At 48.8% G+C, this 22,920-nt stretch overlaps 1 pseudogene; it reads right to left on the bottom strand.

Annotated features, from left to right (window-relative positions):
* Positions 1 to 22,540, bottom strand: part of LOC106593794 (E3 ubiquitin-protein ligase ZNF598-like) — a 60,073-nt pseudogene extending 37,533 nt beyond the window's left edge.
* Positions 22,541 to 22,920: the final 380 nt, after the last annotated feature.

The raw sequence follows: 22,920 nt of genomic DNA, 5'->3' as shown, positions 1-22,920 counted from the left end.
TATAATCGACGTATAGAATCTCTCCCCCGCTCTATATCGACATATAGAATCTCTCCCCCGCTCTATATCGACATATAGAATCTCTCCCCCGCTCTATATCGATATAGAATCTCTCCCCCGCTCTATATCGACGTATAGAATCTCTCCCCGCTCTATATCGACGTACAGAATCTCTCCCCCGCTCTATATCGATATAGAATCTCTCCCCCGCTCTATATCGACATATAGAATCTCTCCCCGCTCTATATCGATATAGAATCTCTCCCCCGCTCTATAATCGACGTATAGAATCTCTCCCCCGCTCTATAATCGACGTATAGAATCTCTCCCCCGCTCTATATCGATATAGAACCTCTCCCCCGCTCTATATCGATATAGAACCTCTCCCCCGCTCTATATCGACATATAGAATCTCTCCCCCGCTCTATATCGACATATAGAACCTCTCCCCCGCTCTATATCGACATATAGAATCTCTCCCCCGCTCTATATTGATATAGAATCTTTCCCCCGCTCTATATTGATATAGAATCTTTCCCCCGCTCTATATCGACATATAGAATCTCTCCCCCGCTCTATATCGACGTATAGAATCTCTCCCCCGCTCTATATCGACGTATAGAATCTCTCCCCCGCTCTATATCGACATAGAATCTCTCCCCCGCTCTATATCGACGTATAGAATCTCTCCCCCGCTCTATATCGACGTATAGAATCTCTCCCCCGCTCTATATAGACGTATAGAATCTCTCCCCCGCTCTATATCGACGTATAGAATCTCTCCCCCGCTCTATATCGACGTATAGAATCTCTCCCCCGCTCTATATCGACATAGAATCTCTCCCCCGTTCTATATCGACGTATAGAATCTCTCCCCCGCTCTATATCGACGTATAGAATCTCTCCCCCGCTCTATATCGACGTATAGAATCTCTCCCCCGCTCTATATCGACGTATAGAATCTCTCCCCCCGCTCTATATCGACGTATAGAATCTCTCCCCCGTTCTATATCGACGTATAGAATCTCTCCCCCGCTCTATATCGACGTATAGAATCTCTCCCCCGCCCTATATCGACGTATAGAATCTCTCCCCCGCCCTATATCGACGTATAGAATCTCTCCCCCGCTCTATATCGACGTATAGAATCTCTCCCCCGCTCTATATCGACGTATAGAATCTCTCCCCCGCTCTATATCGACGTATAGAATCTCTCCCCCGCCCTATATCGACGTATAGAATCTCTCCCCCGCCCCTATATCGACGTATAGAATCTCTCCCCCGCCCTATATCGACGTATAGAATCTCTCCCCCGCTCTATATCGACGTATAGAATCTCTCCCCCGCTCTATATCGACGTATAGAATCTCTCCCCCGCTCTATATCGACGTATAGAATCTCTCCCCCGCTCTATATCGACGTATAGAATCTCTCCCCCGCTCTATATCGACGTATAGAATCTCTCCCCCGCTCTATATCGACGTATAGAATCTCTCCCCCGCTCTATATCGACATATAGAATCTCTCCCCCGCTCTATATCGACATATAGAATCTCTCCCCCGCTCTATATCGACGTATAGAATCTCTCCCCCGCTCTATATCGAAGTATAGAATCTCTCCCCCGCTCTATATCGATATACAGTAAAGACAGGTATAACAGGCAGACAGGTATAACAGGCAGACAGGTATAACAGGCAGACAGGTATAACAGGTAGACAGGTATAACAGGCAGACAGACAGGTATACCAGTAAAGACAGGTATAACAGACAGGTATAACAGGTAGACAGGCAGACAGGTATAACAGCCAGCCAGACAGGTATAACAGCCAGGTATAACAGGTAGACAGGTATAACAGCTACAGGTATAACAGGTAGACAGGTATAACAGCCAGGAATAACAGGTAGACAGGTATAACAGCCAGGTATAACAGGTAGACAGGTATAACAGCCAGGTATAACAGGTAGACAGGTATAACAGACAGGTATAACAGACAGCCAGGTATAACAGCCAGCCAGACAGGTATAACAGCCAGGTATAACAGGTAGACAGGTATAACAGCCAGGTATAACAGGTAGACAGGTATAACAGGTAGACAGGTATAACAGCCAGCCAGGTATAACAGGTAGACAGGTATAACAGCCAGCCAGGTATAACAGGTAGACAGGTATAACAGCCAGGTATAACAGGTAGACAGGTATAACAGCCAGGTATAACAGGTAGACAGGTATAACAGCCAGGTATAACAGGTAGACAGGTATAACAGCCTGGTATAACAGGTAGACAGGTATAACAGGTAGACAGGTATAACAGCCAGGTATAACAGACAGGTATAACAGCCAGGTATAACAGCCAGGTATAACAGCCAGCCAGGTATAACAGGTAGACAGGTATAACAGCCAGGTATAACAGCCAGCCAGGTATAACAGCCAGGTATAACAGCCAGGTATAACAGCCAGACAGGTATAACAGCCAGACAGGTATAACAGCCAGACAGGTATAACAGCCAGGTATAACAGCCAGGTATAACAGCCAGACAGGTATAACAGCCAGACAGGTATAACAGCCAGACAGGTATAACAGCCAGGTATAACAGGTAGACAGGTATAACAGCCAGGTATAACAGGTAGACAGGTATAACAGCCAGGTATAACAGGTAGACAGGTATAACAGCCAGGTATAACAGGTAGACAGGTATAACAGCCAGCCAGGTATAACAGGTAGACAGGTATAACAGCCAGACAGGTATAACAGCCAGGTATAACAGCCAGGTATAACAGGTAGACAGGTATAACAGCCAGACAGGTATAACAGGTAGACAGGTATAACAGCCAGGTATAACAGGTAGACAGGTATAACAGCCAGGTATAACAGGTAGACAGGTATAACAGGTAGACAGGTATAACAGCCAGGTATAACAGTAAAGACAGGTATAACAGGTAGACAGGTATAACAGGTAGACAGGTATAACAGCCAGGTATAACAGGTAGACAGGTATAACAGCCAGCCAGGTATAACAGGTAGACAGGTATAACAGCCAGCCAGGTATAACAGGTAGACAGGTATAACAGCCAGCCAGGTATAACAGGTAGACAGGTATAACAGCCAGCCAGGTATAACAGGTAGACAGGTATAACAGCCAGCCAGGTATAACAGGTAGACAGGTATAACAGCCAGGTATAACAGGTAGACAGGTATAACAGGTAGACAGGTATAACAGCCAGGTTTAACAGACAGGTATAACAGACAGGTATAACAGACAGGTATAACAGACAGGTATACCAGTAAAGACAGGTATAACAGGTAGACAGGTATAACAGCCAGGAATAACAGCCAGCCAGGTATAACAGGTAGACAGGTATAACAGCCAGCCAGGTATAACAGGTAGACAGGTATAACAGCCAGCCAGGTATAACAGGTAGACAGGTATAACAGCCAGCCAGGTATAACAGGTAGACAGGTATAACAGCCAGGTATAACAGGTAGACAGGTATAACAGCCAGGTATAACAGGTAGACAGGTATAACAGCCAGGTATAACAGCCAGACAGGTATAACAGCCAGGTATAACAGACAGGTATAACAGGTAGACAGGTATAACAGCCAGGTATAACAGGTAGACAGGTATAACAGACAGGTATAACAGGTAGACAGGTATAACAGCCAGGTATAACAGGTAGACAGGTATAACAGACAGGTATAACAGCCAGACAGGTATAACAGGTAGACAGGTATAACAGCCAGCCAGGTATAACAGGTAGACAGGTATAACAGCCAGCCAGGTATAACAGGTAGACAGGTATAACAGCCAGGTATAACAGGTAGACAGGTATAACAGGTAGACAGGTATAACAGCCAGGTATAACAGGTATAACAGCCAGGTATAACAGGTAGACAGGTATAACAGCCAGCCAGGTATAACAGGTAGACAGGTATAACAGCCAGGTATAACAGGTAGACAGGTATAACAGACAGGTATAACAGCCAGACAGGTATAACAGCCAGGTATAACAGCCAGACAGGTATAACAGCCAGCCAGGTATAACAGGTAGACAGGTATAACAGGTAGACAGGTATAACAGGTAGACAGGTATAACAGCCAGGTATAACAGGTAGACAGGTATAACAGCCAGGTATAACAGCCAGCCAGGTATAACAGCCAGGTATAACAGGTAGACAGGTATAACAGCCAGGTATAACAGCCAGCCAGGTATAACAGCCAGGTATAACAGCCAGCCAGGTATAACAGCCAGCCAGGTATAACAGCCAGGTATAACAGGTAGACAGGTATAACAGGTAGACAGGTATAACAGCCAGCCAGGTATAACAGGTAGACAGGTATAACAGGTAGACAGGTATAACAGCCAGCCAGGTATAACAGGTAGACAGGTATAACAGCCAGGTATAACAGGTAGACAGGTATAACAGCCAGGTATAACAGGTAGACAGGTATAACAGCCAGGTATAACAGGTAGACAGGTATAACAGCCAGCCAGGTATAACAGGTAGACAGGTATAACAGGTAGACAGGTATAACAGCCAGCCAGGTATAACAGGTAGACAGGTATAACAGCCAGGTATAACAGGTAGCCAGGTATAACAGGTAGACAGGTATAACAGGTAGACAGGTATAACAGCCAGACAGGTATAACAGGTAGACAGGTATAACAGCCAGGTATAACAGGTAGCCAGGTATAACAGCCAGGTATAACAGGTAGACAGGTATAACAGGTAGACAGGTATAACAGCCAGCCAGGTATAACAGGTAGACAGGTATAACAGCCAGCCAGGTATAACAGCCAGCCAGGTATAACAGCCAGCCAGGTATAACAGGTAGACAGGTATAACAGGTAGACAGGTATAACAGGTAGACAGGTATAACAGCCAGGTATAACAGGTAGACAGGTATAACAGGTAGACAGGTATAACAGCCAGGTATAACAGGTAGACAGGTATAACAGCCAGGTATAACAGGTAGACAGGTATAACAGCCAGGTATAACAGGTAGCCAGGTATAACAGCCAGGTATAACAGCCAGCCAGGTATAACAGCCAGGTATAACAGCCAGCCAGGTATAACAGCCAGGTATAACAGGTAGACAGGTATAACAGGTAGACAGGTATAACAGCCAGGTATAACAGACAGGTATAACAGCCAGCCAGGTATAACAGCCAGCCAGGTATAACAGCCAGGTATAACAGCCAGCCAGGTATAACAGGTAGACAGGTATAACAGCCAGGTATAACAGCCAGCCAGGTATAACAGCCAGGTATAACAGCCAGGTATAACAGCCAGGTATAACAGCCAGGTATAACAGGTAGACAGGTATAACAGCCAGGTATAACAGCCAGACAGGTATAACAGCCAGACAGGTATAACAGCCAGGTATAACAGCCAGGTATAACAGGTAGACAGGTATAACAGCCAGGTATAACAGGTAGACAGGTATAACAGCCAGCCAGGTATAACAGGTAGACAGGTATAACAGGTAGACAGGTATAACAGCCAGCCAGGTATAACAGGTAGACAGGTATAACAGCCAGGTATAACAGGCAGACAGGTATAACAGGCAGACAGGTATAACAGGCAGACAGGTATAACAGGTAGACAGGTATAACAGGCAGACAGACAGGTATACCAGTAAAGACAGGTATAACAGACAGGTATAACAGGTAGACAGGCAGACAGGTATAACAGCCAGCCAGACAGGTATAACAGCCAGGTATAACAGGTAGACAGGTATAACAGCTACAGGTATAACAGGTAGACAGGTATAACAGCCAGGTATAACAGGTAGACAGGTATAACAGCCAGGTATAACAGGTAGACAGGTATAACAGCCAGGTATAACAGGTAGACAGGTATAACAGACAGGTATAACAGACAGCCAGGTATAACAGCCAGCCAGACAGGTATAACAGCCAGGTATAACAGGTAGACAGGTATAACAGCCAGGTATAACAGGTAGACAGGTATAACAGGTAGACAGGTATAACAGCCAGCCAGGTATAACAGGTAGACAGGTATAACAGCCAGCCAGGTATAACAGGTAGACAGGTATAACAGCCAGGTATAACAGGTAGACAGGTATAACAGCCAGGTATAACAGGTAGACAGGTATAACAGCCAGGTATAACAGGTAGACAGGTATAACAGCCTGGTATAACAGGTAGACAGGTATAACAGGTAGACAGGTATAACAGCCAGGTATAACAGACAGGTATAACAGCCAGGTATAACAGCCAGGTATAACAGCCAGCCAGGTATAACAGGTAGACAGGTATAACAGCCAGGTATAACAGCCAGCCAGGTATAACAGCCAGGTATAACAGCCAGGTATAACAGCCAGGTATAACAGCCAGGTATAACAGCCAGGTATAACAGCCAGACAGGTATAACAGCCAGACAGGTATAACAGCCAGGTATAACAGGTAGACAGGTATAACAGCCAGACAGGTATAACAGCCAGACAGGTATAACAGCCAGGTATAACAGGTAGACAGGTATAACAGCCAGGTATAACAGGTAGACAGGTATAACAGCCAGGTATAACAGGTAGACAGGTATAACAGCCAGGTATAACAGGTAGACAGGTATAACAGCCAGCCAGGTATAACAGGTAGACAGGTATAACAGCCAGACAGGTATAACAGCCAGACAGGTATAACAGCCAGGTATAACAGGTAGACAGGTATAACAGCCAGACAGGTATAACAGGTAGACAGGTATAACAGCCAGACAGGTATAACAGGTAGACAGGTATAACAGCCAGGTATAACAGGTAGACAGGTATAACAGGTAGACAGGTATAACAGCCAGGTATAACAGTAAAGACAGGTATAACAGGTAGACAGGTATAACAGGTAGACAGGTATAACAGCCAGGTATAACAGGTAGACAGGTATAACAGCCAGCCAGGTATAACAGGTAGACAGGTATAACAGCCAGCCAGGTATAACAGGTAGACAGGTATAACAGCCAGCCAGGTATAACAGGTAGACAGGTATAACAGCCAGCCAGGTATAACAGGTAGACAGGTATAACAGCCAGCCAGGTATAACAGGTAGACAGGTATAACAGCCAGGTATAACAGGTAGACAGGTATAACAGCCAGGTATAACAGACAGGTATAACAGACAGGTATAACAGACAGGTATAACAGACAGGTATACCAGTAAAGACAGGTATAACAGGTAGACAGGTATAACAGCCAGGTATAACAGGTAGACAGGTATAACAGCCAGGAATAACAGCCAGCCAGGTATAACAGGTAGACAGGTATAACAGCCAGCCAGGTATAACAGGTAGACAGGTATAACAGCCAGCCAGGTATAACAGGTAGACAGGTATAACAGCCAGGTATAACAGGTAGACAGGTATAACAGCCAGGTATAACAGGTAGACAGGTATAACAGCCAGGTATAACAGCCAGACAGGTATAACAGCCAGGTATAACAGACAGGTATAACAGGTAGACAGGTATAACAGCCAGGTATAACAGGTAGACAGGTATAACAGACAGGTATAACAGGTAGACAGGTATAACAGCCAGGTATAACAGGTAGACAGGTATAACAGACAGGTATAACAGCCAGACAGGTATAACAGGTAGACAGGTATAACAGCCAGCCAGGTATAACAGGTAGACAGGTATAACAGCCAGCCAGGTATAACAGGTAGACAGGTATAACAGCCAGGTATAACAGGTAGACAGGTATAACAGGTAGACAGGTATAACAGCCAGGTATAACAGGTATAACAGCCAGGTATAACAGGTAGACAGGTATAACAGCCAGCCAGGTATAACAGGTAGACAGGTATAACAGCCAGGTATAACAGGTAGACAGGTATAACAGAGAGGTATAACAGCCAGACAGGTATAACAGCCAGGTATAACAGCCAGACAGGTATAACAGCCAGCCAGGTATAACAGGTAGACAGGTATAACAGGTAGACAGGTATAACAGGTAGACAGGTATAACAGCCAGGTATAACAGGTAGACAGGTATAACAGCCAGGTATAACAGCCAGCCAGGTATAACAGCCAGGTATAACAGGTAGACAGGTATAACAGCCAGGTATAACAGCCAGCCAGGTATAACAGCCAGGTATAACAGCCAGCCAGGTATAACAGCCAGCCAGGTATAACAGCCAGGTATAACAGGTAGACAGGTATAACAGGTAGACAGGTATAACAGCCAGCCAGGTATAACAGGTAGACAGGTATAACAGGTAGACAGGTATAACAGCCAGCCAGGTATAACAGGTAGACAGGTATAACAGCCAGGTATAACAGGTAGACAGGTATAACAGCCAGGTATAACAGGTAGACAGGTATAACAGCCAGCCAGGTATAACAGGTAGACAGGTATAACAGCCAGCCAGGTATAACAGGTAGACAGGTATAACAGGTAGACAGGTATAACAGCCAGCCAGGTATAACAGGTAGACAGGTATAACAGCCAGGTATAACAGGTAGCCAGGTATAACAGGTAGACAGGTATAACAGGTAGACAGGTATAACAGCCAGACAGGTATAACAGGTAGACAGGTATAACAGCCAGGTATAACAGGTAGCCAGGTATAACAGCCAGGTATAACAGGTAGACAGGTATAACAGGTAGACAGGTATAACAGCCAGCCAGGTATAACAGGTAGACAGGTATAACAGCCAGCCAGGTATAACAGCCAGCCAGGTATAACAGCCAGCCAGGTATAACAGGTAGACAGGTATAACAGGTAGACAGGTATAACAGGTAGACAGGTATAACAGCCAGGTATAACAGGTAGACAGGTATAACAGGTAGACAGGTATAACAGCCAGGTATAACAGGTAGACAGGTATAACAGCCAGGTATAACAGGTAGACAGGTATAACAGCCAGGTATAACAGGTAGCCAGGTATAACAGCCAGGTATAACAGCCAGCCAGGTATAACAGCCAGGTATAACAGCCAGCCAGGTATAACAGCCAGGTATAACAGGTAGACAGGTATAACAGGTAGACAGGTATAACAGCCAGGTATAACAGACAGGTATAACAGCCAGGTATAACAGCCAGCCAGGTATAACAGCCAGCCAGGTATAACAGCCAGGTATAACAGCCAGCCAGGTATAACAGGTAGACAGGTATAACAGCCAGGTATAACAGCCAGCCAGGTATAACAGCCAGGTATAACAGCCAGGTATAACAGCCAGGTATAACAGCCAGGTATAACAGGTAGACAGGTATAACAGACAGGTATAACAGCCAGGTATAACAGCCAGACAGGTATAACAGCCAGACAGGTATAACAGCCAGGTATAACAGCCAGGTATAACAGGTAGACAGGTATAACAGCCAGACAGGTATAACAGGTAGACAGGTATAACAGCCAGGTATAACAGGTAGACAGGTATAACAGCCAGGTATAACAGGTAGACAGGTATAACAGCCAGGTATAACAGGTAGACAGGTATAACAGCCAGCCAGGTATAACAGGTAGACAGGTATAACAGCCAGCCAGGTATAACAGGTAGACAGGTATAACAGCCAGCCAGGTATAACAGGTAGACAGGTATAACAGCCAGCCAGGTATAACAGGTAGACAGGTATAACAGCCAGCCAGGTATAACAGGTAGACAGGTATAACAGCCAGGTATAACAGGTAGACAGGTATAACAGGTAGACAGGTATAACAGCCAGGTATAACAGACAGGTATAACAGACAGGTATAACAGACAGGTATACCAGTAAAGACAGGTATAACAGGTAGACAGGTATAACAGCCAGGTATAACAGGTAGACAGGTATAACAGCCAGGAATAACAGCCAGCCAGGTATAACAGGTAGACAGGTATAACAGCCAGCCAGGTATAACAGGTAGACAGGTATAACAGCCAGCCAGGTATAACAGGTAGACAGGTATAACAGCCAGGTATAACAGGTAGACAGGTATAACAGCCAGGTATAACAGGTAGACAGGTATAACAGCCAGGTATAACAGCCAGACAGGTATAACAGACAGGTATAACAGGTAGACAGGTATAACAGCCAGGTATAACAGGTAGACAGGTATAACAGACAGGTATAACAGGTAGACAGGTATAACAGCCAGGTATAACAGGTAGACAGGTATAACAGACAGGTATAACAGCCAGACAGGTATAACAGCCAGGTATAACAGCCAGACAGGTATAACAGGTAGACAGGTATAACAGCCAGCCAGGTATAACAGGTAGACAGGTATAACAGGTAGACAGGTATAACAGTCAGGTATAACAGGTAGACAGGTATAACAGCCAGGTATAACAGGTAGACAGGTATAACAGACAGGTATAACAGGTAGACAGGTATAACAGCCAGGTATAACAGGTAGACAGGTATAACAGACAGGTATAACAGCCAGACAGGTATAACAGCCAGGTATAACAGCCAGACAGGTATAACAGCCAGCCAGGTATAACAGGTAGACAGGTATAACAGGTAGACAGGTATAACAGGTAGCCAGGTATAACAGCCAGGTATAACAGCCAGCCAGGTATAACAGCCAGGTATAACAGGTAGACAGGTATAACAGCCAGGTATAACAGCCAGCCAGGTATAACAGCCAGGTATAACAGCCAGCCAGGTATAACAGCCAGCCAGGTATAACAGCCAGGTATAACAGGTAGACAGGTATAACAGGTAGACAGGTATAACAGCCAGCCAGGTATAACAGGTAGACAGGTATAACAGGTAGACAGGTATAACAGCCAGGTATAACAGGTAGACAGGTATAACAGCCAGGTATAACAGGTAGACAGGTATAACAGCCAGCCAGGTATAACAGGTAGACAGGTATAACAGCCAGCCAGGTATAACAGGTAGACAGGTATAACAGCCAGGTATAACAGGTAGCCAGGTATAACAGCCAGGTATAACAGGTAGCCAGGTATAACAGGTAGACAGGTATAACAGGTAGACAGGTATAACAGCCAGCCAGGTATAACAGGTAGACAGGTATAACAGCCAGGTATAACAGGTAGACAGGTATAACAGGTAGACAGGTATAACAGCCAGCCAGGTATAACAGCCAGCCAGGTATAACAGCCAGCCAGGTATAACAGCCAGCCAGGTATAACAGCCAGGTATAACAGGCAGACAGGTATAACAGCCAGGTATAACAGGTAGACAGGTATAACAGCCAGCCAGGTATAACAGCCAGCCAGGTATAACAGGTAGACAGGTATAACAGCCAGCCAGGTATAACAGCCAGCCAGGTATAACAGCCAGCCAGGTATAACAGGTAGACAGGTATAACAGGTAGACAGGTATAACAGGTAGACAGGTATAACAGCCAGCCAGGTATAACAGGTAGACAGGTATAACAGGTAGACAGGTATAACAGGTAGACAGGTATAACAGCCAGCCAGGTATAACAGCCAGGTATAACAGGCAGACAGGTATAACAGCCAGGTATAACAGGTAGACAGGTATAACAGCCAGCCAGGTATAACAGCCAGCCAGGTATAACAGGTAGACAGGTATAACAGCCAGCCAGGTATAACAGCCAGCCAGGTATAACAGCCAGCCAGGTATAACAGGTAGACAGGTATAACAGCCAGCCAGGTATAACAGGTAGACAGGTATAACAGCCAGCCAGGTATAACAGCCAGCCAGGTATAACAGACAGGTATAACAGGTAGACAGGTATAACAGGTAGACAGGTATAACAGCCAGGTATAACAGCCAGGTATAACAGCCAGCCAGGTATAACAGCCAGGTATAACAGGTAGACAGGTATAACAGCCAGCCAGGTATAACAGCCAGCCAGGTATAACAGACAGGTATAACAGGTAGACAGGTATAACAGGTAGACAGGTATAACAGCCAGGTATAACAGCCAGGTATAACAGCCAGGTATAACAGGTAGACAGGTATAACAGCCAGCCAGGTATAACAGCCAGGTATAACAGGCAGACAGGTATAACAGCCAGGTATAACAGGTAGACAGGTAACCTACCTGCAGGTGTTTTCTACAGAGTTTACAACAGAAGAGTTCATGTTGTTTCCTCATGTGCTGCTCCAACTCCTCAAACGTTGAGAAGACTTTAGACTCTGGACAGACAGGACACTCAGACAGCAGCAGCGTCCTACAGGCAGAGACAGACAGAAACATGAAGAGAGGAGATAGAGAGGGCCAGGAGGAGGAGGAGGAGAGGACAGGGGGAAGAGGAGAGGAGAGGAGAGGACAGGAGAGGAGAGGAGAGGAGAGGAGAGGAGAGGAGGAGAGGAGAGGAGAGGTCCAGGAGGAAGAGGAGAGGAGAGGAGAGGAGAGGACAGGAGAGAAGAGGAGAGGAGAGGAGAGGAGAGGAGAGGAGAGGAGAGGAGAGGAGAGGACAGGAGAGAAGAGGAGAGGAGAGGAGAGGAGGAGGAGAGGAGAGGAGAGAGGAGGAGGAGGAGAGGAGAGGACAGGAGAGGAGAGGAGAGGGACAGGAGAGGAGAGGAGAGGGACAGGAGGAGGAGGAGAGGAGAGGGACAGGAGAGGAGAGGAGAGGAGAGGAGAGGAGAGGAGAGGAGAGGAGAGGAGAGAGAGAGGAGAGGAGAGGAGAGGAGAGGAGAGGGACAGGAGAGGAGAGGAGAGGAGAGGAGAGGAGAGGAGAGGGACAGGAGAGAGGAGAGCAGCGTACCTGAACTGAGCGTATATCTTGGAGTCAGTAAAGTAGATGTCATGTTTCCTTTCCACCTGCAGCGTCTGGAGGGGCAGAGAGGAGAAGGGCACCAACTTCTGCACAAACAGCACCTAGACACAAACACACTGTTAACGGGGAGGACCAGGAGAGGAGAGAGGACCAGGAGAGGAGAGAGGAGAGAGGAGAGAGGAGGCAGAGAGGAGAGAGGACCAGGAGGGAGAGAGGAGAGAGGACCAGGAGAGGAGAGAGGAGAGAGGACCAGGAGAGGAGAGAGGAGAGAGGACCAGGAGAGGAGAGAGGAGAAGGGCACCAACTTCTGCACAACAGCCCTAGACAACACTAAGGGAGGACCAGGAGAGGAGAGGAGAGAGGACCAGGAGGAAGAGAGGAGAGAGGACCAGGAGAGGAGAGAGGAGAGGAGAGGAGAGAGGAGGGGAGAGGACCAGGAGGAAGAGAGGAGAGAGGACCAGGAGGGAGAGAGAAGAGAGGACCAGGAGAGGAGAGAGGAGAGAGGACCAGGAGAGAGAGAGAAGAGAGGACCAGGAGAGGAGAGAGGAGAGAGGACCAGGAGAGGAGAGAGGAGAGAGGACCAGGAGGGAGAGAGGAGAGAGGGACCAGGAGAGGAGAGAGGAGGAGAGGAGGGGAGAGGAGAGGAGAGGAGAGAGGACCAGGAGAGGAGAGAGGACCAGGAGAGAGAGAGAAGAGAGGACCAGGAGAGGAGAGAGAGGAGAGAGGACCAGGAGAGGAGAGAGGAGAGAGGACCAGGAGGGAGAGAGGAGAGAGGACCAGGAGAGGAGAGAGGAGAGAGGACCAGGAGGGAGAGAGGAGAGAGGAGGAAGAGAGGAGAGAGGAGAGAGGACCAGGAGAGGAGAGAGGAGAGAGGACCAGGAGAGGAGAGAGGACCAGGAGAGGAGAGAGGAGAGAGGACCAGGAGGAAGAGAGGAGAGAGGACCAGGAGAGGAGAGAGGACCAGGAGAGGAGAGAGGAGAGAGGACCAGGAGAGGAGAGAGGAGAGAGGGCCAGGAGAGGAGAGAGGAGAGAGGACCAGGAGAGGAGAGAGGAGAGAGGACCAGGAGAGGAGAGAGGAGAGAGGGCCAGGAGAGGAGAGAGGACCAGGAGAGGAGAGAGGAGAGGACCAGGAGAGGAGAGAGGACCAGGAGAGGAGAGAGGACCAGAAGAGGAGAGAGGACCAGGAGAGGAGAGAGGACCAGGAGAGGAGAGAGGACCAGGAGAGGAGAGAGGACCAGGAGGAAGAGAGGAGAGAGGACCAGGAGAGGAGAGAGGAGAGAGGACCAGGAGAGGAGAGAGGAGAGAGGACCAGGAGAGGAGAGAGGAGAGAGGACCAGGAGAGAGGAGAGGAGAGAGGACCAGGAGAGGAGAGAGGAGAGAGGACCAGGAGAGGAGAGAGGAGAGAGGACCAGGAGAGAGGAGAGGAGAGAGGACCAGGAGGAAGAGAGGAGAGAGGGCCAGGAGGAAGAGAGGAGAGAGGGCCAGGAGGGAGAGAGGAGAGAGGACCAGGAGGAAGAGAGGAGAGAGGAGAGAGGACCAGGAGAGGAGAGAGGACCAGGAGAGGAGAGAGGAGAGAGGAGAGGAGAGAGGAGAGAGGACCAGGAGGGAGAGAGGAGAGAGGACCAGGAGAGGAGAGAGGAACCAGGAGAGGAGAGAGGAGAGAGAGAGAGGAGAGAGGAGAGGAGAGGAGAGAGGAGAGAGGAGGAAGAGAGGAGAGAGGGAGAGAGGGCCAGGAGAGGAGAGAGGGGAGAGGACCAGGAGGGAGAGAGAGGAGAGAGGGCCAGGAGGAAGAGAGGAGAGAGGGCCAGGAGGAAGAGAGGAGAGAGGGCCAGGAGGAAGAGAGGAGAGAGGGCCAGGAGGAAGAGAGGAGAGAGGGCCAGGAGAGAGGAGAGAGGAGAGAGGGCCAGGAGAGAGGAGAGAGGAGAGAGGGCCAGGAGGGAGGAGAGAGGAGAGAGGACCAGGAGAGGAGAGAGGAGAGAGGAGAGAGGGCCAGGAGGAAGAGAGGAGAGAGGACCAGGAGGAAGAGAGGAGAGAGGACCAGGAGAGGAGAGAGGAGAGAGGACCAGGAGGGAGAGAGGAGAGAGGAGAGAGGGCCAGGAGAGAGGAGAGGAGAGAGGGCCAGGAGAGGAGAGAGGAGAGAGGGCCAGGAGGAAGAGAGGAGAGAGGACCAGGAGAGAGGAGAGAGGAGAGAGGACCAGGAGAGGAGAGAGGACCAGGAGAGAGAGGAGGAGAGAGGAGAGAGGGCCAGGAGAGAGGAGAGGAGAGAGGGCCAGGAGGGAGAGAGGAGAGAGGAGAGAGGGCCAGGAGAGAGGAGAGGAGAGAGGACCAGGAGGGAGAGAGGAGAGAGGGCCAGGAGAGAGAGAGGAGAGGGGGCCAGGAGAGAGGAGGGCCAGGAGGAAGAGAGGAGAGAGGGCCAGGAGAGGAGAGAGGAGAGAGGGCCAGGAGGGAGAGGAGAGAGAGGGCCAGGAGGAAGAGAGGAGAGAGGACCAGGAGAGGAGAGAGGAGAGAGGACCAGGAGAGAGGAGGGCCAGGAGGGAGAGAGGAGAGAGGACCAGGAGAGAGGAGAGGAGAGAGGGCCAGGAGAGAGGAGGGCCAGGAGGGAGAGAGGAGGTGGTGTGGTCAAGCCCTTGGGGTTTTCCAAGCAGACTCTGGAATAAGTTGGAGTGACAGAGGGAGGGCTTTATGATTTGTGGGACTGAAGAAAATAATAATAATAATAATAATAATAATTCAGTATAAATCATTTTTTTGTTTTTCGGGTTCTGGTCTTCAATAAATGCCGTTATTTTTCGGTTCTTCTCCCTGAACCGGTACCAACCCTTCGATTAGATCCAATAATCCATTTTCTGTTAACCTGCTGGGCTCAGGTATCCCTGTCGCTAGTTACTCACAAGACTATCTCATTGGCTGGTCCTACCTGATGTCCGTCGTCGCTAGTTACCGCAGACCCAATCATAACCCCCCCTAACCTTAACCACACCGCTAAACTTCTGCTTAACCTTTCAAAAGGCATCTTAAGGATGAGTTCATGGTTATAACCTCCGTTAGGAGCATCGTTAGAACCTCCGTAAGGAGCATCGTTAGAACCTCCGTAAGGAGCATCGTTATAACCTCCGTAAGGAGCATCGTTATAACCTTCGTTAGGAGCATCGTTATAACCTTCGTAAGGAGCATCGTTAGAACCTTCGTTAGGAGCATCGTTAGAACCTTCGTTAGGAGCATCGTTAGAACCTTCGTAAGGAGCATCGTTAGAACCTCCGTAAGGAGCATCGTTAGAACCTCCGTAAGGAGCATCGTTAGAACCTCCGTAAGGAGCATCGTTAGAACCTCCGTAAGGAGCATCGTTATAACCTTCGTAAGGAGCATCGTTAGAACCTCCGTAAGGAGCATCGTTAGAACCTTCGTTAGGAGCATCGTTATAACCTCCGTAAGGAGCATCGTTATAACCTTCGTAAGGAGCATCGTTAGAACCTTCGTAAGGAGCATCGTTAGAACCTTCGTTAGGAGCATCGTTATAACCTCCGTAAGGAGCATCGTTATAACCTTCGTAAGGAGCATCGTTAGAACCTTCGTAAGGAGCATCGTTAGAACCTTCGTTAGGAGCATCGTTAGAACCTAGTACGACAGGACAGGAAGTCACCCAAAGACAGTATGAAGACGGGCAGGAAGTCACCCAAAGACAGCATGAAGACGGGCAGGAAGTCACCCAAAGACAGTATGAAGACGGGCAGGAAGTCACCCAAAGACAGTATGAAGACGGGCAGGAAGTCACCCAAAGACAGTATGAAGACGGGCAGGAAGTCACCCAAAGACAGCATGAAGACGGGCAGGAAGTCACCCAAAGACAGCATGAAGACGGGCAGGAAGTCACCCAAAGACAGCATGAAGACGGGCAGGAAGTCACCCAAAGACAGCATGAAGACGGGCAGGAAGTCACCCAAAGACAGTATGAAGACGGGCAGGAAGTCACCCAAAGACAGCATGAAGACGGGCAGGAAGTCACCCAAAGACAGCATGAAGACGGGCAGGAAGTCACCCAAAGACAGCATGAAGATGGACAGGAAGTCACCCAAAGACAGTATGAAGATGGACAGGAAGTCACCCAAAGACAGTATGAAGATGGGCAGGAAGTCACCCAAAGACAGTATGAAGATGGACAGGAAGTCACCCAAAGACAGTATGAAGATGGGCAGGAAGTCACCCAAAGACAGTATGAAGATAGACAGGAAGTCACCCAAAGACAGTATGAAGACGGGCAGGAAGTCACCCAAAGACAGCATGAAGACGGACAGGAAGTCACCCAAAGACAGTATGAAGATGGACAGGAAGTCACCCAAAGACAGTATGAAGACGGGCAGGAACTCACCCAAAGACAGTATGAAGACGGGCAGGAAGTCACCCAAAGACAGTATGAAGACGGGCAGGAAGTCACCCAAAGACAGTATGAAGATGGACAGGAAGTCACCCAAAGACAGTATGAAGACGGGCAGGAAGTCACCCAAAGACAGTATGAAGATGGGCAGGAAGTCACCCAAAGACAGCATGAAGACGGACAGGAAGTCACCCAAAGACTGCATGAAGACGGGCAGGAAGTCACCCAAAGACAGCATGAAGACGGGCAGGAAGTCACCCAAAGACAGCATGAAGACGGACAGGAAGTCACCCAAAGACAGGTTTTGAAACTCTGACACCCACCTACGGTCCTCCCCTTCCCCACCTCTCACTCAGCACTGCCTGACCACAGACAGAACAACGACCCAGATATTTCACCAGATGTATAAAATATGGTGACGAGAGGAAGTCAAGCGGGAGAAGATGGATTTTGGCCCAAAATTCTGCAAAAATGTTCTCGTCGATTTAAACATTTGATCTCGATACAGTTTTCTGTTCCCAAAACTAAAATCAGTTTTAGTTGACTTTACCATTTTCCAATGTTTCCAAAAAAGTGGAAAGGTGAATGTAGTTTTTTGCACTTCAGAGTAGGAGTTCCCTAATGGAAATATGCAAATACACGCTAGAATGAGCGAATAGGATCTTGCCAGCTCGTGCCTCCTTCCTCCTTGCTTCTTCTGCCCACTGTGACTAATTTGTTCCCGTTGGAAACGACAATACATTTTCACATCGATTTCAAAAGTAGCTACATTTTCAGGAAAAACCGCGGACACGCCGTCCAGTAAGGTAACCACGGCAACCCCCGCCGTCCAGTAAGGTAACCACGGCAACCCCCCGCCGTCCAGTAAGGTAACCACGGCAACCCCCCGCCGTCCAGTAAGGTAACCACGGCAACCAACCCCGCCGTCCAGTAAGGGAACCACGGCAACCAACCCCCGCCGTCCAGTAAGGTAACCACGGCAACCCCGCCGTCCAGTAAGGTAACCACGGCAACCCCGCCGTCCAGTAAGGTAACCACGGCAACCCCGCCGTCCAGTAAGGTAACCACGGTAACCCCGCCGTCCAGTAAGGTAACCACGGTAACCCCGCCGTCCAGTAAGGTAACCACGGTAACCCCGCCGTCCAGTAAGGGAACCGCGGTAACCCCGCCGTCCAGTAAAGTAACCACGGTAACCCCCGCCGTCCAGTAAGGTAACCGCGGTAACCCCCGCCGTCCAGTAAGGGAACCACGGTAACCCCCGCCGTCCAGTAAAGTAACCGCGGTAACCCCCGCCGTCCAGTAAGGTAACCGCGGTAACCCCCGCCGTCCCGTAAGGGAACCGCGGTAACCCCCGCCGTCCCGTAAGGGAACCGCGGTAACCCCCGCCGTCCAGTAAGGGAACCGCGGTAACCCCCGCCGTCCAGTAAGGTAACCGCGGTAACCCCCGCCGTCCAGTAAGGGAACCGCGGTAACCCCGCCGTCCAGTAAGGTAACCGCGGTAACCCCGCCGTCCAGTAAGGTAACCGCGGTAACCCCGCCGTCCAGTAAGGTAACCGCGGTAACCCCCGCCGTCCAGTAAAGTAACCGCGGTAACCCCGCCGTCCAGTAATGTAACCGCGGTAACCCCCGCCGTCCAGTAAGGTAACCGCGGTAACCCCCGCCGTCCAGTAAAGTAACCGCGGTAACCCCCGCCGTCCAGTAAGGTAACCGCGGTAACCCCCGCCGTCCAGTAAGGGAACCGCGGTAACCCCCGCCGTCCAGTAAGGTAACCGCGGTAACCCCGCCGTCCAGTAAGGGAACCGCGGTAACCCCGCCGTCCAGTAAGGTAACCGCGGTAACCCCGCCGTCCAGTAAGGTAACCGCGGTAACCCCGCCGTCCAGTAAGGTAACCGCGGTAACCCCCGCCGTCCAGTAAAGTAACCGCGGTAACCCCGCCGTCCAGTAAAGTAACGCGGTAACCCCCGCCGTCCAGTAAGGTAACCACGGTAACCCCCGCCGTCCAGTAAAGTAACCACGGTAACCCCCGCCGTCCAGTAAGGTAACCGCGGCAACCCCCGCCGTCCAGTAAGGTAACCGCGGTAACCCCCGCCGTCCCGTAAGGTAACCGCGGTAACCCCCGCCGTCCAGTAAGGGAACCGCGGTAACCCCCGCCGTCCAGTAAGGTAACCGCGGTAACCCCCGCCGTCCAGTAGCGGAAGGAGCTTTTGCATGAAGATGCGCAGCGTCGTCAAACAGAGAGAACACTGTATTTACACAGCAGTATGTGGACACACCCCCTTTTCAAATTAGTGGAGTCGGGCTATTTCAGTCACACAATCCATGCGATCTCCATAGACAAACAAATCGGCCTCACTGAAGAGCTCAGTGACTTTTCAACGTGGCACCGTCACACCCTGCCAGAGCTGCTTCCCCGGTCCACTGAAAGCGCTGTTATTGTGAAGTGGAAACTTCTGGATCGTGTAGTGTACGTCACGATGTAAAAACGGGGGGGCATGACCACCTGCGTCATGCCGCGTTCACGTGCCGGTCAGAACTAGGAAACTCGTAGGAAATGACCGACTCGCTAACAGAGATAAACGTAGAATCACAAGGCTTTAAATCAGTCTCTCTGCGAACAAAGGAGTTCCCACATATGCTGAGCACTTATCGCATTAAAATGTAAAACATTAGGCTTATAGGCCCATTTCAAACTTATTGAAATACATTTCATCTTCAATCCAACTTCTATTTTTCTACTTGTACTTTTCACAACTGTCTGAAATCTGGTTAAAAATATATCAATGTGGAGCTTAAAACCCGAGCAATGAAGCTGTAGGCAGGTGGTAGACCTAATGTCTCTCTGGGAGCTGATATTTGCAGCTGTAGGCAGGTGGTAGACCTAATGTCTCTCTGGGAGCTGATATTTGCAGCTGTAGGCAGGTGGTAGACCTAATGTCTCTCTGGGAGCTGATATTTGCAGCTGTAGGCAGGTGGTAGACCTAATGTCTCTCTGGGAGCTGATATTTGCAGCTGTAGGCAGGTGGTAGACCTAATGTCTCTCTGGGAGCTGATATTTGCAGCTGTAGGCAGGTGGTAGACCTAATGTCTCTCTGGGAGCTGATATTTGCAGCTGTAGGCAGGTGGTAGACCTAATGTCTCTCTCTGGGAGCTGATATTTGCAGCCGTAGGCAGGTGGTAGACCTAATGTCTCTCTGGGAGCTGATATTTGCAGCCGTGGGCAGGTGGTAGACCTAATGTCTCTCTGGGAGCTGATATCTGCAGCTGTAGGCAGGTGGTAGACCTAATGTCTCTCTGGGAGCTGATATTTGCAGCCGTGGGCAGGTGGTAGACCTAATGTCTCTCTGGGAGCTGATATCTGCAGCTGTAGGCAGGTGGTAGACCTAATGTCTCTCTGGGAGCTGATATTTGCAGCTGTAGGCAGGTGGTAGACCTAATGTCTCTCTCTGGGAGCTGATATTTGCAGCTGTAGGCAGGTGGTAGACCTAATGTCTCTCTCTGGGAGCTGATCCGTCGTCAGCATTGTGAAATAATTATAATGTTAAAGGTCATATTTCCTGTCTCTCTCTCTCTGCCTGTCTCTCTCTCTCTGCCTGTCTCTCTCTCTCTGCCTGTCTCTCTCTCTCTGCCTGTCTCTCTCTCTCTGCCTGTCTCTCTCTCTCTCTGCCTGTCTCTCTCTCTCTGTCTGTCTCTCTCTCTCTGTCTGTCTCTCTCTCTCTGTCTGCCTGTCTCTCTCTCTGCCTGTCTCTCTCTCTGCCTGTCTCTCTCTCTGCCTGTCTCTCTCTCTGCCTCTCTCTCTGCCTGTCTCTCTCTCTCTGCCTGTCTCTCTCTCTCTGCCTGTCTCTCTCTCTCTCTCTGCCTCTCTCTCTCTGTCTGTCTCTCTCTCTCTCTGCCTCTCTCTCTCTGCCTGTCTCTCTCTCTGCCTGTCTCTCTCTGCCTGTCTCTCTCTCTCTGCTTGTCTCTCTCTCTGCCTGTCTCTCTCTCTGCCTGTCTCTGTGGTGTTTTGGGAAACACATGTTAACATCAGGAATAGGAAAGATGGATAGGCTAGTTATTAAAAACACTCAAACCAAAATGCCATGGGGAAACCGGGTCAATATAATGGATCATCTGTGGTCCCGGTCCATGGAGGAGGAGGAGGGTAGTAAATTAAAAACCATTACATAACTACCACCCATCATAAAACCTGACAGCTCTCTGCCTACCTACCTACCTCTCTCTCTCTCTACCCCTCCCTCCCTCTCTCTCTCTACCCCTCCCTCCCTCTCTCTCTCTACCCCTCTCTCTCTACCCCTCTCTCTCTACCCCTCTCTCTCTACCCCTCTCTCTCTACCTCTCTCTCTCTACCTCTCTCTCTCTACCTCTCTCTCTCTACCTCTCTACCTCTCTCTACCTCTCTCTCCCTCTCTCTACCTCCCTCTCTCTCTCTCTCCCTCTCTCTCTCTCTCTCTCTCATAACCTTACATGGCCTTATAGCAAACTGTTACATACTTATTAGTTACCTACATAAATACAAAAACTAGTTACCTGGTGACTATAACACCAAAGGTTTGTTTTATAACTAACCTCGTTGGTTGTATTGGTGATAAACACACTCAAAGCTAAACGTTAGTCATTACGTTAGCTAGCTAGCTAATTTAGCTAGTGCCGGCCTATTACCACTTACAAAAACTACAAAATATGTCTTAACTTTCACGAATAACTATCTATCTAACTAAATAAATGTTAAAAAACGATGACTAACTTAGCTAGTTAGCTAGTCAGTGATTAGCTAGCTAGCTCATTTAGCTAGTGCCGGCCTATTACCACTTACAAAAAAACTACAAAATATGTCTTAACTTTCACGAATAACTATCTATCTAACTCAATTTTTACAAAAAAAAACGATGACTAACTTAGCTAGTTAGCTAGTCAGTGAGTGAGAGATAATATATAATAAAGAAGTAGCTGTCTAACAAGCTACCCATGCTAACACGGCCTGTACTGTCACAGCGCATCCCCGGTGTAGAGTAGTCCGGCAGGCCGTACCTTGTCGAGCTCCTCCCGGCAGACGGCGCAGTACTTCTGGTCGCACAACACCCTCATTTTGGTGGAACAGCGGTAACACACCGGGTGATCGCATTTTCCCAGAGCAAAAATATCCAGCTCCTGACAACACAGAACACAGTTCCTCTCGTAGTTGTTAGATGTTGACTCCATGGTAAAGTTTTAAAAAATAAAAAACGGGATTTATATTTTGGTTTTTTTTCCGGTTGAAATCGTAGACGTTAGGAAGGAGCTGGGTGGCTAAACAGCGGCTGTTTAAGTTTTTAAAGGAAGAGGCAGGTCGTGTTTGTGTAATGACACGGAAGTCCTAAAGTCACTCGTCAATGCTGAGGTTTTACTGGTGTATAAGCTATAAGGATAGTCTGTTTCACGGCTTGTCTGTATTTCAATGACAGTGTGCTTCGTCTATCCCTATATACCGCGACACGGGCTGGTCCTCTTCACATCTCCACATGCCTGTCTCAGGGACGCATTACATTTAGGATGGTATGTATTCGTTTGTGGCGTGTCCATCATCTATTTCATATGTTACGAATTACAATTTGTTGTGGCTAACGTTAGTTAGATTAGAGATTCATTATTTGTATTATTTTAATTTTGCTAAAAGGGTTAAGGCGTCCACATGCTACCCGGCCGGTAGAGTTCATATATTATGAAGACATTTTGTTTCGTTTTGGATTTTGGTGTGAGTTTTCCGGCTGTTCGGGTCTACATTACTCTAGAGGGAAGCCAGAGGGAACACATTACTCTAGAGGCAAGCCAGAGGGAACACATTACTCTAGAGGGAAGCCAGAGGGTCCACATTACTCTAGAGGGAAGCCAGAGGGAAGCCACATTACTCTAGA

Source organism: Salmo salar, unplaced genomic scaffold (genome assembly GCF_905237065.1).
Source record: "Salmo salar unplaced genomic scaffold, Ssal_v3.1, whole genome shotgun sequence".
In the NCBI taxonomy this organism is placed as follows: domain Eukaryota; kingdom Metazoa; phylum Chordata; class Actinopteri; order Salmoniformes; family Salmonidae; genus Salmo; species Salmo salar.
This window is presented reverse-complemented; position numbering and strand designations above follow the sequence as displayed.